This window comes from Grampus griseus (assembly GCF_964374135.1).
Source record: "Grampus griseus genome assembly, chromosome: 9".
Classification (NCBI taxonomy): domain Eukaryota; kingdom Metazoa; phylum Chordata; class Mammalia; order Artiodactyla; family Delphinidae; genus Grampus; species Grampus griseus.
In genome coordinates, this window is record NC_139003.1 from 45777683 (window position 1) to 45796874 (window position 19192).

The window sequence follows — 19192 nt, forward strand, 5'->3', positions numbered from 1 at the left end:
AGGCAACTTCCTCAATTTTATAAATGGCATCTACAAAACACCTAAGCTAACATAAACTTAGTAGTGAGACTGAAGGCTTTCCCTTTAAGTTCCAGAACAAGCGAGGTTCTCAGCTTTCAGCATTTTCATTCACATCACACTGGAGATCCTAGCCAATGTAATAAAAGGGAAGTAAGGAACAGAGAGAGGAGGGGAAGGAGGGAGGGAGGAACTAGAAAAACTAAAATATTTGGTGAAAAAAAAAAGAACAAAGTTGGAAGACTCACACTACCTCATTTCAAAACTTACTACAAAGCACAAAGCTACAGCAATCAAGATAGTGTAGTACAGGGGAAGGGCAGAAACAGGCAGAACAGAGAATCCAGAAACAAACCCACACATGTACAGATAATTGATTTTTGACACAATATAATCAAAGAACAGCCTTTTAAACAAGTGGTGCTATAATAATTGTTCATATACAAAAAAAAAAGTGCCTCAACCCATACTTTGTACCACAGTAAAAAAAAAAAAAAAAAAAAAATTGGAAATGGATCACAGACTAAATGTAACACCTAAATCTTCTAGAACATGAGTCAGCAAACTAAGGCTCATGGGCCAAATTCGTCAAATATGTGATACAGAAAAAGAGTAAGGCAGGGTAAGGAAAACAGGAGATGTGAGGGTAAGGGGAGCTCAATGGGCTGGTAAGGTATTCCTGTTTTGTACTGTATGGTTAAGGAAAGTCTCTCTGATAAGGCAACAGCTGAACCAAAGCAACAAAAAAAAGTGGAAGAGGATGCTTGTGAGACCTGAAGGAAGGTCACAGACAGAGAGATGAGCAAGTGCAAAGGCTCTGGTGCAGGGGCTTGCCTGCTGTATTTTACAAACATTAAATGATCAATATGGCCACAAGGGAACAGGAGGAAGAGCGGGGGAAACGACTTAAAGAGAAAGAGCCACTGGAACGCATACATCTGTGTATGCATGCACACACTCCAGATGTTATAGGGTCTTTTAGGTCATGGTAAAGACTTCAGTTGTGGCTTTGAGTAAGATGGGATCCATGGAGGATTTTCAGCAGAGGAGTAACATGATCTGATATTACATAACAGCATCTCGTGAACCTATAGGCATAGAGTAAGAGTCTGGAATGATATATACCAAAAAAAACAAATGATGTTTTCTCCTTTGTGCTTTACTCGTATTTTTGAAAATTTCTACAACAAATATCCAGTATTTTGCTGAAAATTTTTTATTTTAAAATATCTAAAGGATTAATTATTAGAACCATCACTAAAATAACCTTTTTCTTTGCTTTACCTTAAGCTCCAAACAATTATACAGAGCCCATTTCAGCTCCTAGGACAATAAGCAAAAATGAATATTAACTAAGCAGCATGTATGTGGCTAACAAATATCTAGAATGAGCCACTGACATTCAGGAAGGGCTTAAAGAGAATAAGGTTAACTGTCCTCAACAACTGTTTTAACTTGTACTACTTTCCTTCTTGCTTGAATTTAGTAGTATCTTTATTGATTTAACTTTGCTTGCCCATTTTTGGAAAGTTGTCTGTACATTTCTTGTAACTGCAAGGATTCCAAGAGCATCAGGATGCTGAGACAAAGAGCAGCTTTTGTAAGAGCCCTGGTCAACAGAGGATTTAGAAAAAACACATGCCATGGGCACTGCTTGAGAAGCAGCCAAACATGAAGATGGTGGACCATCCCAGTGGATGTTCTCCAGTGTTTCTAGCAGAGGTCTCTGCTCTAGTGACTGCTGTGTAACAAACCACCCCAAATTTAGTAGCATAAAACACAAATATCATGTATCATCATCTCTCACAATTCTGGGGGCTGAATGGACTCAGCTAGGTAGTTCTCACCCAGGGTCTCTCGCATGGTTGTATGTAATCTGATAGCAGCTGGCGTTGGAGTCATCTAGAAGCCTTCCTCACTCAACTATCTGGCAGCTGATATGGCCTGGGCTTCCCCAGAGCATGAAAACTTGGCCCCATGGGAAAACTTCCTGAGAGAGCCAGACAGAAGCATACTGCCTTTTTTAACCAAGCCTCAGAAGTCCTACAGTATCACTTCCGCTGCATTCGTTAGAAATTAGGAGGGCCAGTCCACACTCAAGAGAAATGAAGTTGATATTCTACCTCTTGATTGGGGACACACCAAAGAATTTGTGGACATGACTTAAAACTAGTTCACCCTCTGGCTTAAAGGCTATTAGATGGAATCAGACAATAAAATAAATAACTAATGAAGGGCATTAGGCTAAGTGTGATGAAGGAAGTATTTATAAATTATTAATTATGGGGTGTGGTTCATAATAGGTTTTAGCACAATCAGAAGCAGCTTTCTCTAAGAAAGGACATTTTGAAAGGTCTTACAGAACGGCAGAATGTTCATAAGCAAAGATATGAGGGAAAAATAATCTAGACATCCATTCCCTTGGATTGCTACAAAGGTCTTTTGAAGATATAGCAAATGATTTTGTTTAACTGGGGCTTAGGGTACATGGAAAAGAATAGTGTATGTGGTTGAAAAGATAGAGTTTGGTTACAGTATTGAAGTACTGTATTTCAAATCTGAGGCGTTAAAAGCTCCTAGGCACACTCAGGTGAGGTTTACTAAGGGCCTTATTCTCCTCAGCTACAAATTAAGTGCCTAACTAAATCTTTAACCCTGTAGCCCCTACAACTTCTCCAAACTGACCTTCAACTTAGGTCCTACTCCCCCTCATTGGGCTTTGAGGTTTCCAGTCAATCTGCCTTTGGAGATAGAGGATCCTCAAGGTCCTTGACACATCTGTTCTCTCTGTTTAACCTCTACTGAGGCATCCCATGACTAATCAAGCAACCTACTTACTATAAGATAGCTTCACTGATCAGCTCCATTAAGATAAAAGGGTTTGCTATTTCTGATACTAGGAAATCCTAGACTAACATCTTATCAACCTCTGCTTTTATAACCTCTCTATAATCTTCTGGTGGTACACTATCAAATTTCTGGAGCCAGGAACCCTAATATTCATAATCACAATTTTGGTTCAGTCACCTACCCATGGTTTTCTCTTGGTCAAATCACTTAACCTCAAGCTTCCTCATCTATGAAGATAAGGATGAAAATCCCTTTCTGACAAGGCTGTTGTAAGCATTAAATGAGATACCTGTGCTTAGCATGACTGCTGGCACACAGTGAGTGTTCCAAAATACGAGATATCACTTTTATTAGCATAAGCTCATTACACAAAACCCAATAAAAAGAACTATCAAAGGGCTGATGTGAAAAGCTTAATTAACAGTTTTATTTTTATCATCATGTGTGGTTAACTTATGCCCCTGGCATTACACGACTCCACAGTTTCATTTTATACTCAATTATACTCTTCAGTTGCCCTCTTTTTAATTTATAATTTCAAGAGATATTGGTGGATAAGTGAACTTCTTTCACACAACATCTTAACAGAAGAAAATTAAACAGGGAAGAGGATATAGAACAATGGTAGATATAGCAAAGATAGAAAAATAGTGACAAAACTCAGTTTTGCCCAAAGTAAAACTTGCATTTACGTGTCCTGTTGGTGGGAGTGTTAAGTTGGATAAAACTTGAAATTTCAATGGACAGATCATCCAAAATGAAAATAAATAAGGAAACACAAGCTTTAAATGATACATTAAACAAGATGGACTTAATTGATATTTATAGGACATTCCATCCAAAAATAACAGAATACACATTTTTCTCAAGTGCTCATGGAACATTCTCCAGGATAGATCATATCTTGGGTCACAAATCAAGCCTTGGTAAATTTAAGAAAATTGAAATTGTATCAAGTATCTTTTCTGACCACAACGCCATGAGACTAGATATCAATTACAGGAAAAGATCTGTAAAAAATACAAACACATGGAGGCTAAACAATACACTACTTAATAATGAAGTGATCACTGAAGAAATCAAAGAGGATATCAAAAAATACCTAGAAACAAATGACAATGGAGACACAACGACCCAAAACCTATGGGATGCAGCAAAAGCAGTTCTAAGGGGGAAGTTTATAGCAATACAAGCCCACCTTAAGAAGCAGGAAGCATCTCGAATAAACAACCTAACCTTGCACCTCAAGCAGTTAGAGAAAGAAGAACAAAAAAACCCCAAAGCTAGCAGAAGGAAAGAAATCATAAAAATCAGATCAGAAATAAATGAAAAAGAAATGAAGGAAACGATAGCAAAGATCAATAAAACTAAAAGCTGGTTCTTTGAGAACATAAACAAAATAGATAAACCACTAGCCAGACTCATCAAGAAAAAAAGGGAGAAGACTCAAATCAATAGATTTAGAAATGAGAAAGGAGAAGTAACAACTGACACTGCAGAAATAAAAAAGATCATGAGAGATTACTACAAGCAACTCTATGCCAATAAAATGGACAATCTGGAAGAAATGGACAAATTCTTAGAAATGCACAACCTGCCAAGATTGAATCAGGAAGAAATAGAAAATATGAACAGACCAATCACAAGCACTGAAATTGAAACTGTGATTAAAAATCTTCCAACAAACAAAAGCCCAGGACCAGATGGCTTCACAGGCGAATTCTATCAAACATTTAGAGAAGAGCTAACACCTATCCTTCTCAAACTCTTCCGAAATATAGCAGAGGGAGGAACACTCCCAAATTCCTTCTACGAGGCCACCATCACCTTGATACCAAAACCAGACAAGGATGTCACAAAGAAAGAAAACTACAGGCCAATATCACGGATGAACATAGATGCAAAAATCCTCAACAAAATACTAGCAAACAGAATCCAACAGCACGTTAAAAGGATCATACACCACGATCAAGTGGGGTTTATTCCAGGAATGCAAGGATTCTTCAATATACGGAAATCTATCAATGTGATAAACCATATTAACAAACTGAAGGAGAAAAACCATATGATCATCTCAATAGATGCAGAGAAAGCTTTCGACAAAATTCAACACCCGTTTATGATAAAAACCCTGCAGAAAGTAGGCATAGAGGGAACTTTCCTCAACATAATAAAGGCCATATATGACAAGCCCACAGCAAACATCATCCTCAATGGTGAAAAACTGAAAGCATTTCCACTAAGATCAGGAACAAGACAAGGTTGCCCACTCTCACCACTCTTATTCAACATAGTTTCGGAAGTTTTAGCCACAGCAATCAGAGAAGAAAAGGAAATAAAAGGAATCCAAATTGGAAAAGAAGAAGTAAAGCTGTCACTGTTTGCAGATGACATGATACTATACGTAGAGAATCCTAAAGAGGCTACCAGAAAACTACTAGAGCTAATCAATGAATTTGGTAAAGTAGCAGGATACAAAATTAATGCACAGAAATCTCTGGCATTCCTATATACTAATGATGAAAAATCTGAAAGTGAAATCAAGAAAACACTCCCATTTACCATTGCAACGAAAAGAATAAAATATCTAGGAATAAACCTACCTAAGGAGACAAAAGACCTGTATGCAGAAAATTATAAGACACTGATAAAAGAAATTAAAGATGATACAAATAGATGGAGAGATATACCATGTTCTTGGATTGGAAGAATCAACATTGTGAAAATGACTCTACTACCCAACGCAATCTACAGATTCAATGCAATCCCTATCAAACTACCACTGGCATTTTTCACAGAACTAGAACAAAAAATTTCGCAGTTTGTATGGAAACACAAAAGACCCCGAAAAGCCAAAGCAATCTTGAGAACGAAAAACGGAGCTGGAGGAATCAGGCTCCCTGACTTCAGACTATACTTCAAAGCTACAGTAATCAAGACAGTATGGTACTGGCACAAAAACAGAAATATAGATGACTGGAACAGGATAGGAAGCCCAGAGATAAACCCACGCACATATGGACACCTTATCTTTGATAAAGGTGGCAGGAATGTACAGTGGAGAAAGGACAGCCTCTTCAATAAATGGTGCTGGGAAAACTGGACAGGTACATGTAAAAGTATGAGATTAGATCACTCCCTAACACCATACACAAAAATAAGCTCAAAATGGATTAAAGACCTAAATGTAAGGCAAGAAACTATCAAACTCTTAGAGGAAAACAGGCAGAACACTCAATGACAGAAATCACAGCAAGATCCTTTCTGACCCACCTACTAGAGTAATGGAAATAAAAACAAAAATAAACAAATGGGACCTAATGAAACTTCAAAGCTTTTGCACAGCAAAGGAAACCATAAACAAGACCAAAAGACAACCCTCAGAATGGGAGAAAATATTTGCAAATGAAGCAACTGACAAAGGATTAATCTCCAAAATTTACAAGCAGCTCATGCAGTTCAATAACAAAAAAACAAACAACCCAATCCAAAAATGGGCAGAAGACCTAAATACACATTTCTCCAAAGAAGATATACAGACTGCCAACAAACAAATGAAAGAATGCTCAACATCATTAATCATTAGAGAAATGCAAATCAAAACTACAATGAGATATCATCTCACACCAGTCAGAATGGCCATCATCAAAAAATCTAGAAACAATAAATGCTGGAGAGGGTGTGGAGAAAAGGGAACACTCTTGCACTGCTGGTGGGAATGTGAATTGGTTCAGCCACTATGGAGAACAGTATGGAGGTTCCTTAAAAAACTACAAAAAGAACTACCATATGACCCAGCAATGCCACTACTGGACATATACCCTGAGAAAACCAAAATTCAAAGAGTCATGTACCAAAATGTTCATTGCAGCTCTATTTACAATAGCCCAGAGATGGAAACAACCTAAGTGCCCATCACCGGATGAATGGATAATGAAGATGTGGCACATATATACAATGGAATATTACTCAGCCTTAAAAAGAAACGAAATTGAGCTATTTGTAATGAGATGGATAGACCTAGAGTCTGTCATACAGAGTGAAGTAAGTCAGAAAGAAAAGGACAAATACCGTATGCTAACACATATATATGGAATTTAAGAAAAAAAATGTCATGAAGAACCTAGGGGTAAGACAGGAATAAAGACACAGACCTACTGGAGAACGGACTTGAGGATATGGGGAGGGGGAAGGGTGAGCTGTGACAGGGCGAGAGAGAGTCATGGACATATACACACTAACAAACGTAGTAAGGTAGATAGCTAGTGGGAAGCAGCCGCATGGCACAGGGATATTGGCTCGGTGCTTTGTGACCGCCTGGAGGGGTGGGATAGGGAGGGTGGGAGGGAGGGAGACGCAAGAGGGAAGACATATGGGAACATATGTATATGTATAACGGATTCACTTTGTTATAAAGCAGAAACTAACACACCATTGTAAAGCAATTATACCCCAATAAAGATGTTAAAAAAAAACAAAAAACAAAAAAACTTGAAATTTCAACGATAAGAGTATTAATGAAATTATAGTTACTTCAACAGTGGTATAATGCTATCATCAAAACTATGAAATACATCTGTATTTAACGACAAAGATATCTATGATATATTTGTTGAATGTGCAGACTGAAAGACAACATGTATGGTATGACACTATTTATGTAAAATTATGTTTGCACAGGTTGATAAGTGATATATTCACCAAATATTAACAGTGGTTTATACTGTAAGATCTGAGGTAGTATTACTTAAGTACTTACATACTTACTTTTGCAATTGTCTCAAAGATAGATTTTATTTTTTTATTCCACCAGGTATTTTTAGATTGAAGTATAGTTAATTTACAATATTGTGTTAGTTTCTGGTGTACAGCAAAGTGATTCAGTTTATGTAAATATATAAAACTGTCTTCCATAGTGGCTGTACGAATTTACATTCCCACCAACAGTGTAGGAGGGTCACCTTTCCTCCACACCCTCTCCAGCATTTGTTATTTATAGACTTTTTAATGATGGCTATTCTGACTGGTGTGAGGTGATACCTCACTGTAGTTTGGATTTGCATTTCTGTCCTAATTAGGGAAGTTGAACATCTTTTCATGTGCCTATTGGCCATTTGTATGTCTTCTTTGGAGGAATGTCTATTTAGGTCTTCTGCCCATTTTTTGATGGGACTGTGTTGGTTTTTTGTTTGGTTATTGAACTGTATGAGCTGTTTTTATATTTGTGGAATTAAGCCCTTGTCAGTTGCATCATTTGCAAATATTTTCTCCCAGTCTGTAGGCTGCCTTTTCGTTTTATGGTTTCTTTTGCTGTGCAAAGGAAGCCTGTAAGTTTGATTAGGTCCCATTTGTTCATTTTTGCTTTTATTTCTATTGCCTTGGGAGACTGACTTAAAACACTGCTACAATTTACGTCAGAGAATGTTTTGCCTATGTTCTCTTCTAGGAGTGTTATGGCATTATGTCTTCTATTCAAGTCTTTAAGCCATTTTGAGTTTATTTTTGTGTAGGGTATGAGGGAGACATCTAACTTCATTGATTTACATGCGGCTGTCCAGCTTTCCCAACACCACTTGCTGAAGAGACTGTCTTTTCTCCATTGTATATTCTTGCCTTCTCTGTCGAAAATTAATTGACCTTAGGTGTGTGCGTTTGAGGCTCTCTATTCTGTTCCATTGATCCATATGTCTGTTTTTGTGCCAATACCATGCTGTTTTGATTACTTCAGCTGTGTAGTATTCAGCTTAAGTCTGGAGGGTTATGCCTCCACCTTTGTTCTTTTTCCTCAGGATTCCTTTGGCAATTCTGGGTCTTTTATGGCTCCACATAAATTTCAGGATTATTTGTTCTAGTTCTGTGAAAAATGACATGGGTAATTTGATAGGGATCACATTAAATCTGCAGACTGCTGTGGGTAGTAGGGCCATTTTAAAAATATTAATTCTTCTAATTCAAGAGCGTGGGATGTTTTCAAAGGAAGATTTTTTAAAAAGCTGTCCTGACTTGACTGTCAGCTAACAAATCAAATACCAGCAACCATCAACATGGTTTGAGGTCTCACCTTGCTAGAAAAGGTAAAGTATAGTATAGTATTTATGAAAATACTATCAAGCAAAAATTCGTCAACTCTAATAGTGGAAGAGTGCCCAATCAAGGATCTTCCTACCATTTGGATTACATCATCATTTACTGTGTACAAAAATGTAAAGCTATGCTAATACTTACAAACTGGTATCACCTTATCTTTAGGTCAACTGCCATGGGAAACTTCCTACATTTCTAAGCCAAGTACACTTCCCAGCTTCAAAACATATTACAAACATATAGTGATCAGGACTGTGTGATACTGGCAAAAGGACAGACATAGATCAATGGAATAAAACTGAGTTGAGAAATTAATCCATACATTTATAGTCAACTGACTTTCAAAAAAGGAATATGGGGGAAAGAATAGTCTTTTCAATAAATAGTGCTGGAACTGGATGCTTACATGCAAAAGAATGAACTTGGACCCCAATACCTCATACTATACATAAAAATTAACTCCAAATGGATCAAAGACCTTACCTAAATGTAAGGGCTTAAATTATAAAATTCTTAGAAGAAAACATAGGTGTAAATCTTTCTAACTTTGGATTAGGCAATGGTTTCACAAGATGACACCTAAACACAAGAAGCCAAGGAAAAAAATAGATAAAACTGTGCTTCATCAAAATTAAAATCTTTTGTGTTACAAAAGTCACTTTATCAAAAATGTGAGAAGACAACCCAGAAAATATTTAAATATTTGCAAATCATATATCTGATAAGGGTCTAAGAATCCAGAACATATTAAAAAGAATTCTTGAAACTCAACAATAAAAAGACAAATAATTTAAAGACAGGGAAAGGATCTGAAGACATTTCTCCAAAGATATACAAATGGCCAATAAGCACATGAAAAGATGCTGAACATAGTCATGGAAATGCAAATCAAAGCCACAATGAAATACCACCTCACAAAGTCACTAGGATGGCTATATTAAAAAAGATGAACAACATGTGTTGGTGAGGATGTGGAGAAATGGGAACCTTTATGCATTGCTGGTGGGAATGTAAATTGATGCAGCCATTTTGGAGAAAGTTTGGTAGTTTACAGAAAGTTAATCACAGAGTTGCCATATATATGACCCAGCAATTCTACTACTAGGTACATACCAAAGGTAATTGAAAACATACTTTTACAAAAAGACTTGTACACAAATGATCACAGTAATACTATTTAAGATAGTAAAAAATGGAAACAACCCAATGTCCATCAAAAACTGTGGTATATCCATACAATGGAATATTATTCAACCATAAAAAGAAATGAAGTACTACTATGTGTTACAGCATGGATAAACCTTGAGAACATCATGCTAAGTGAAAGAAACTAAATACCAAAGAACACATATTCTATGATTCCATTTGATGAAATGTCCAGAATAGGAAGATGCATAGAGAGAGAAAGTAGTTTAGCAGTTAACAGGGGCAAGGGGGAAGGGGAAAATGGGGTGGGACTACTAATGGGCATGGGGTTTCCTTCTGGAGTAGTGTAAATGTTTTGGAATTAGTCGTGGTGGTTGCATAACCTTGTGAATAAACCAAAAACACTGAATAGTACCCTTCAAAATGGTGAATTTTATGGTATACAAATTATGTCTCAATTAAAAATTTAAAAAAAAGAACGATGGCAAACTTCTTGCCTGAAGCTATGTAAGAGAGAAGATGATGAAGCAGTATCTTTAAAGTACTGAAGGAAAAAAAATTACAACGTAGAATTCTATGCCCAGCAAAATTTTTTTTCAAAACTGAAGGTAGGGCTTCCCTGGTGGTGCAGTGGTTGGGGGTCCGCCTGCAGATGCAGGGGACGCGGGTTCGTGACCCGGCCCGGGGTGATCCCGCATGCCGCGGAGCGGCTGGGCTCGTGGGCCATGGCCGCTGCGCCTGCGCATCCGGAGCCTGTGCTCCGCGGCGGGGGAGGCCACGGCAGTGAGAGGCACGCGTACCGCAAAACAAAACAAAACAAAACACAAAAACTGAAGGCAATGATTTAAGACTATAAATCTACAATAATCAAGACAATGTAACATTGGCATAAGACATATAGTTCAATGGAACAAAACAGATCCCAGAAACAGATCCATACATATCATTTGATTTTCAACAAAATGCCAAGTTAATTTCAACAAAATGCCAAATTAATTCAACAGGGAAAAGAGAATCATTTCAACAAATGATCTAAATAAGCTGGAGAGTCATATGGATAAACATAAACCTCAATACTTACCTTCACACCATATACAACAATTATCTCGAATTGTATCAACAGATCTAAATGTAAGAGCTATGGAGAAAGATCTCTGTATTAAGCAAGGATTTCTTAGGACACAAAAAGCATAAACAGGAAAAAAATAAGGAAATTGAACTTCATCAAAATTGAAAACTTTTGCTCTTTCAAAGACACTGTTAAGAAAATGAAAAGGCAAGCCATAGACTGAAAGTATTTGCAAATCATATATCTGATTACAGATTTGTGTGCAGAACATATAAAGAACTCTTGCAACTCAATAATGAAATGATGCACAACCCAATTTAAAAATAAGCAGCCCTGTGAGACTTTAGGAATAACTGGGTAAGAAGTATGGCAAATTTCATCCCCACAAAATAATGATAAAATTTGACAAAACTATCATTTCAAAACTGGAAACTGACCAAAGGCATGCAACAAACAGGCAACATTTACTTAAGAAAACCTACTGAATCTTGGCAAAATCAGTGGGAGCCCAGCACTTCAGCCTGGAGCAGCTCCACCTCTCCCCAGAAATCTCCCAAGTTGGTGGCACTGTAATTCGACCAGAGTGGGCAGGCTGTATCTGCAGGCTTCCTGCTGGAGGGGTTAGACTGATTTGGAGCAAAATGTAAGAAAACTCATGCTCAGGGGTATTGTTGGAAAAAGTATCATCTTGGGGGCAACCAGAGAAGGCCAAACATTACAGCTAGCCTGAGGATGAAACACTACTTGTGCCAAGCAACAGGTGAACAGAACAGCAGAAACTTAACATAGTGATATGCGAATAACAGTGAGCCTCCAACATAACCTCAGGCTGGGATGGGATGACAACTGCATGCATATAGCCCAACAATTCTACTTCTAGGTACTTACCTAAGACAAATGAAAAATATATATCCACACAAAGACTTGAAGGCGAATGTTTCTAACAGCATTATTCATAACAAAAAAGTGGGAACAATCCAAATTTTATCCATCAGTAAATGAACAAATGTGGTATATATCAATACGTACAACAGAATACTACTCAGCAAAACTAGGTAAAGAATAATACATGCTAAACATGTGTGAACCTCAGAAACACGTTAGGTGAAAGAAGCTAGATGCAAAAGACCATATTTTGTATTATTCTCTTTATATGAAATATCCAGAAAAGGGAAATTATGGAGACAGAATATAGACTAGTGGTTGCCTAAGTGCTGAGAAGGGGGAAATGAGGAGTGATTGTTAATGGGTATAAAGTTTCTTTATGGTGATAAAAATATTATAGAATTAGACACGTTGAGGATTGCACAACTTTGTAAATATACTAAAAGCCATGGAATTGTGCACTTTAAATGGTTGGATTTTATGGTTATGTAAATTATACCTCAACAAAACTGTTAAAAGTAATAGGATAAATATTTGAACAGATCTTTCACTAAAAAAATATGAGTGGCAAATGAGCACATAAAAAGATGCTTAACGTTATTAGTGGTTAGGTCAATTCAAACTGAACCAGAAGATACCACAACATACCCACTAGAATGGTCAAAATTGAAAAGAGAGTGATGGGGCAAAATCCTCATGCTGGTGGAAATGTAAAATGTAAATGTAAATGTAAATGTAAAATGGTACAGCCAACTCTGGAAACAGTCTGGTGGTATCTTATAAAGTTAAACAAATATTTACCATACAATTCAGTCATTCCACTCACAGGTATTTATTAAAGAGAAATTAAATCACATGTTCACATAAAGATTTATATATAAATGTTCATAGCCACTTTATTCATAATAGCCCCAAACTAGAAATAGCTCAGGTGTCCACCAACAGGAGAATGGATAACATACTATATGATATTCACATTCATATACTACTACTCAGCAATAAAAAAGAACTGATTCAAGCAACAACACTGCTGCCTCTCACAAATATGCTGAGCCAAACAAGCCGGACACAAAGTACACACTGAATGTTTTTGTCTAATCTATAGTGGCACAAAGCAGATCAACGGCTGTCCAGGCCTGAGGGTGGATGGGTGGAAACTGACTGTAAAGGGGCTTGAGGTAACTTTTGAGGGGGGATGGAAATGTACTCATCTTGGTTGTAGTGACAGTTTCAAAAGTGTATGTGTGTGTCCAAACTCATCAGATTGTATACTTACAATGGATGTTATTGCCCTATGTAAGTTATAAAGTATTAGTTGCTTTTAATATGCTGAGAAGAAAAAAATTTGATTAGAAATATAACACTGTTCTCATTGAGGAAACAGGCCTCTAAAAATGGAAAGGAGTTAACAAATCTGTCTGCTTGTCTTTACTGTAATCCTAGTGTTTGGAGCACTTTCATCTGTTTTCACCTTTGTTTTAGCAGTACTGACACATACCCAGGTCTGGCACAGGGTACACAACTGTTACCAGATGCACAAATATTTTCTGATGACTTTAATAATCTTAGGCCTTGAAAGATCTGACACAAATGCTTATTTAAGAACCAGGCTAGAAGGTGGTCAAAAGGCACAAACTTTCAGTTATAAGATAAATAATTATTAGGGATGTAATATTCAACATGATAAATATAATTAATACTGATGTATTATATATGAAAGTTAAGTCAGTAAATCCTAAGAGTTTTCAGCACAAAATTTTTTCTTTTATTCTGTATCTACATGAGATGATATATGTTTAATAAGCTTATTGTGGTAATCATTTCATGATGTATGTAAGTCAAATCATTACGCTGTACACCTTAAACTTACACGTGCTTGATAAAACTGGAAAGAAAGAAAAAGAGCTAGATTTCATGCATCCATGTTACTTATGCATCTGCTGTGCCATAGCTGATTACCAACCTCTGCTATAGGAATACTGAACCATAAGCTCCGTAAAGGCAGGATCTATCTTTTTTCCTTATCAGTGTTCACACAGTGTCTCACACAGTATCTTCCATCTCTCAAATGTTCAATCAATATGTGCTAAATGAATGAACCACTTCAGTTTACCCTGCATTCTAGTTCAAGTAACTCCCACACATTTTTCATGGTGAGAAAGACTTCTGAAGATTACGAACATTAAGAATGAAAACTATACGAGACTATAGCTACTCACATGCCCACACAGTTACCACAGTGCTTTCTAGTGATTGATGTGAGTGTAATAAAACACTATCTTTGAATTATTAACTGCTACATTTTTCATTCCTTGCATTCCTGGTTGCTATGGCAGCTTACTCAGTGACTCATTGGCAGCTGCTGCTTCAGGAGGGAGAGACAATGTGGATTAAAACAAAGACAATTTCAATTTCAAGTGTCAAAGCTGAGTTTTTGAAAGCCAAAGGAAGAGACGGGAGCCTGAAAGCCAAAGGGCTTTTGATTTATCAGAGCCGTGTTCTGGAGGCAGAAAGGGCTTTTAAGAATCTATAAACTTTGCTGTGCAAATCAAGGATGTAAGCCTGGCTGGATAAAGTAGTTTATTCTACGAACCACAGAGCTGGGAAGAATGCATAACAATACAGGAGCAGTTTTCTCATTCAAAAAGATCCAAGAGTTCCATCAAGCAGGAAAGAGAATTGAAGGGGATGAAGCTAGTTGCAGAGGTCTGAAACATGTCTGGCACTCTCCTCCTCAACAGCTGACACCCTATTTTGGGGGTGTGAGGAAGCCCTAGATAAGGGCTGTACACTGGCTACACAACAGGATCACACCAGAACAATCAACTCAAGAATCTCTGGGGTGGGATCTTTAATATCTTTAAAAAGCTGCCTCTGCCTTCCCTTCCTACCTTCTGAGTTGATCTAATGTTTAGCCAAGTGCTGAGAATCACTGGCTTATGAGGATCCCAAAGCAGAAGAGTATAATATCTGTCTTCCCTCGGTGTAGTCCATTCTTGCAGACAAACTCCCTAGCAATCCCACCCCGACTCCTTTCAACAGCACACTTGAGCACAGAATCCCACACAAACTAGAGAACATCTTACTGAAGAGAGCTTAGAATTGACTATTGGTGACTCTCAAGCTGGATTTTGAAGAGTCTCAGTTTTGTGAATGAGGGTCAGGTGAACAAGTTTAGAAGTTTAAGCATGGATGTGGTAAAAAAGTCAACTACTGGCTAGAAGGCCTGAAACTCATGAAACTGCCCCCACAGAGCTCAACACAGGGGACAACTTAGACTAGTGCTATCATCAGCACTGCTCACAATTCCTACTGGTCATTTGGCTAAAACTTCATATGCTAATTCCTAACTATCAAACTGACCAGTTATTCAGAGCCTGTGTGTGCTCACCAAGAAAACTGATGATGACAAAAGCCAGTGACATCTATGAGAGCACAAAAAGAGGATTCATTAGACCATCGACCTTTGCAAAATATTTCCAGCCCTCTTCACTGAAAAAAATCTGGCAACTCTACCTCAATTTAGTAACAACATAGGACCAGCTCTGCTCATGCGTTGTAGCTACATTAACTTTGAGAAACGCAGGTCTTCACAAAGTTGGAATTACAAGGCTTTCAAAAATATTCAGGTTAAGGACAGAGTCGAAAAACAACCTCCCAGTCATCTAGACCTGTGCCTCCAACACGGTAGCCACTGGTCTCATATGGCTCTCGAGCACTTAAAATATGGCTAGTTCTGAATACAGATGTGCTATAAATATAAAATATATATCAGATTTCAAAGACTGAAAAACAAAAAGAATGTAAAATACTTCATTGATCGTTTTTAAACTGATTATATACTAAAATGATAATAGTTTGGATACTGAAATACCTCAGGAAGGCCTTTATAGCCTTTGCAATGTTTGAGTTCCAGCAATGGTTGAACCATATACCGTTCGACTTCCTTGACGGCTATCCTCTGAATACCTGGACATGAATATCCTTAACATTTACAGATTTAATAACATTTCAAATATTAATGAGTTACTCTGAAAGGCTCATGACATACAGTAACTTGATATTTTCCCAAAATACAAATTTACATTGCTAATACTGTACAGTTTGCTTTCAGTTATCCAGCTACTAAATGATCAAGACAATCCAAAAGCATTTAAATCTCAAACTGATTTTGTTGGAAAGATATTTTTTGGTCAGGTACTTTTAGAAATCTCATAAAATAGTGAACACGGAATTCATAAGTTTACAGGAAAGAACCACAGAAATAAGGCACTGTATGTATAACAACTCTGTCATTAAGGTACTTACTGCAGAAAAACTGTTTTCACTCTATGTGGGAAACCAAATTTTAAATCATGTGGCAATATTTATGAATATAAGCATTTTTGACATTTTAGAACAATTCCCTTTCAGGTGTTAAGCTTCTATTATTCTCACAGGCTTTCCTTGTAGAAACTCCTGGTCTAGGAAGTTCCAAGTTATCTTCAGGAGCACCTTTGAAACAATTTGGAGATTCTGTGAAAGTTCCCATGGATACGCCGTATTAGATTAGTGAATGGGGGGGCGGGGCTTGACTCCTTGACCTAATCTAATACAAGGATATCCCAAGGTACTTCAGGAACTAATAAACCTCTTCTGGCCCTCCTCTTGCATAGCCTAACCCTCTCATCCCAACAGCAATATCCATCAGGAAAGCAGGATTCATCCTTCCTGTCTATTACTAAAAAGACTCTGCTTCCAAGAATAGTGGAAGACTGGTACAATGCACAGGGTATGGGACAAATGAATCAAAGAGAAAACCTCAAGAATGCTTCAGAAAAAAAAAAAAAAAGTGCTTCAGAGTACATCTTGGCTTTTCACTAAGCAAAACTACTTAGTGAAATGGCCCTACTCCAACAGGTATCTGAGGTTAAGGGAGAGATTAGTGGTGGAGGAGTCCAAGTCATCCAACCCAGATGTCGTTAAACTAGTTCAGTGTAGCCCACTTACCACGCACTTCTAACAGTGTTGGCCACATTTCTGTCTAGACACCCCTTGAACTCTAACACACAGACACACACACACACACACACAGACACACACACACACACAGACACACACAGACACACACAGACACACACAGACACACACAGACACACACACACACACACACACACACACAGAGAGAGCAAGCAAATCCTGTCTGGCTTCTCTCTCAAAGCTCTGCCTCCCATTTAAGATCTTTCATGTTAGAATTGTTGTTCTTTATCTCTAGCTCTCCAGCAGATACTTCTGGCATAATTGGCTTTTCCCTGGGAGAGACATTCTGTCCTTAAGATCCACCCTTCAGGGACTTCCTCTAGTGGCGCAGTGGTTAAGAATCCGCCTGCCAATGCAGGGGACACGGGTTCGAGCCCTGATCCGGGAAGATCCCACATGCCACAGAGCAGCAACTAAGCCCGTGAGCCACAACTACTGAGCCTGCGCTCTGGAGCCCGTGCTCCGCAACAAGAGAAACCACCACAATGAGAAGCCTGCGCACCGCAACTAAGAGTAGCCCCTACTCACCCCAACTAGAGAAAGCCCGCATGCAGCAATGAAGACCCAACACAGCCCCCCAAAAAAATAAATAAATAAAATAATTAAAAAAAAAAAGATTCCACCCTTCAAGATGTGGAAAAAGTACAGCTGGGAGTTGTCTTGGTCTTATCTGTCATCCCTTACATCTAAATGACTACCAAGGTGAGTTAAGTTCTTCCATCTTTGCTTTCCCTATTGTCATTGCTTTAGTTTTGCCCCTCATCATCTTGCCTGAATTACTATAAATTTTCTACAGGTCTCTCTGCCTCTAGTCCCATTCGTCTCTAACCTGAAGGGTAAATCTGATTGTCTTTTTCCTGCTTAAAATCCTTCAATCATAGTTTGGCACATACATCTCTTCATGATTTGTCACCTGCTTACCTCTCTAGACATAGCAACCCTCCAAGAGTGCCATGCTTGTATGTGCTAATCTTTCTGCCTGGGAATCCCATTCCCAGTCTCCTGCTCCACATGACCTTTTATCCATATCCCTAGAGCTATGATTATTTCTTCTTAAAGGCTTAGTCATTCTCTTACCTAGTCTGAGTTTAATGACCCTTCTCATTACCTCCACAACAGCCTCTGTGTGTACTAATGGCTATCACGACATTTATTACTCCTTATTTGCATCACCCACTAAAGATTAAATTCCTAGAGGTCAGTTTTCCTTGATTTCTGTATTCTTGGCTCCCTAACAGCCCAGAACCAAGCAGTGCTTAATATATAATTGCTGAAATAATAAATCTCTAGATTTCAGCAAGAGCAAGATCAGAATCTGCACTGTCCTCTGGAATACTTAGGTTTCTTCAACATGTCAGTTAAGGTTTATGAATTACTCCTACACATCATGAATGAAGAGAATAACAAAATTTATTCACAGATGGGCACAAATATATTTATTGTTTATAAAAACTACTAACATTATTAAGTGCTTACCCTGTGCCTGGTGCATACATGTACTTTCCCATTTAATCCTCACAACAACCCTGAGGTAGGCAGAAGTATTACCTCTTTTTATAGGCGAAAGCGAGGCACAGAGTAGTATCTCGTCCAATGTCAAGGAGATGGCAAAACTAGGCAGTCTGGCTCCAGAACTCACGTGGTTAACCATTATGCTACAAAATTCAATACCTCTTCCATCATGAAAATTGTGCTTCAAAAGACTAATAACTCTCCCTTTAAAAACATAATGGAATGTTACTAAAATACAATCTAAATTTTAAAAGTTATGATTGTGCACTGACAGACCATCCCTCCCCAAAACTTAATAGCTCTCCAGTAATATTTCAATTACAAATTTACAAAATAGGTTTTACATTAGAAATTTCAGAGTACATCTTTCCTAATGGTTATGGTAAAAAGGCCTCTTTGTCCATTACCACTACAAACAGTCGTTTATTAAGCTATTGCAGAATTTCAACTAATATTTTTAGATCCAATTTTTGTGGTAATGGGTTAAACTGAAAAAAATCAATTTTTTCTGTATACAAAAATAAACTGTGACATCAGTTAATTCATGGTAACCTTTCAGCACTCAGGTAATTCTGTTTTACTGTAATGCACTGTCAACTTCTAGACATA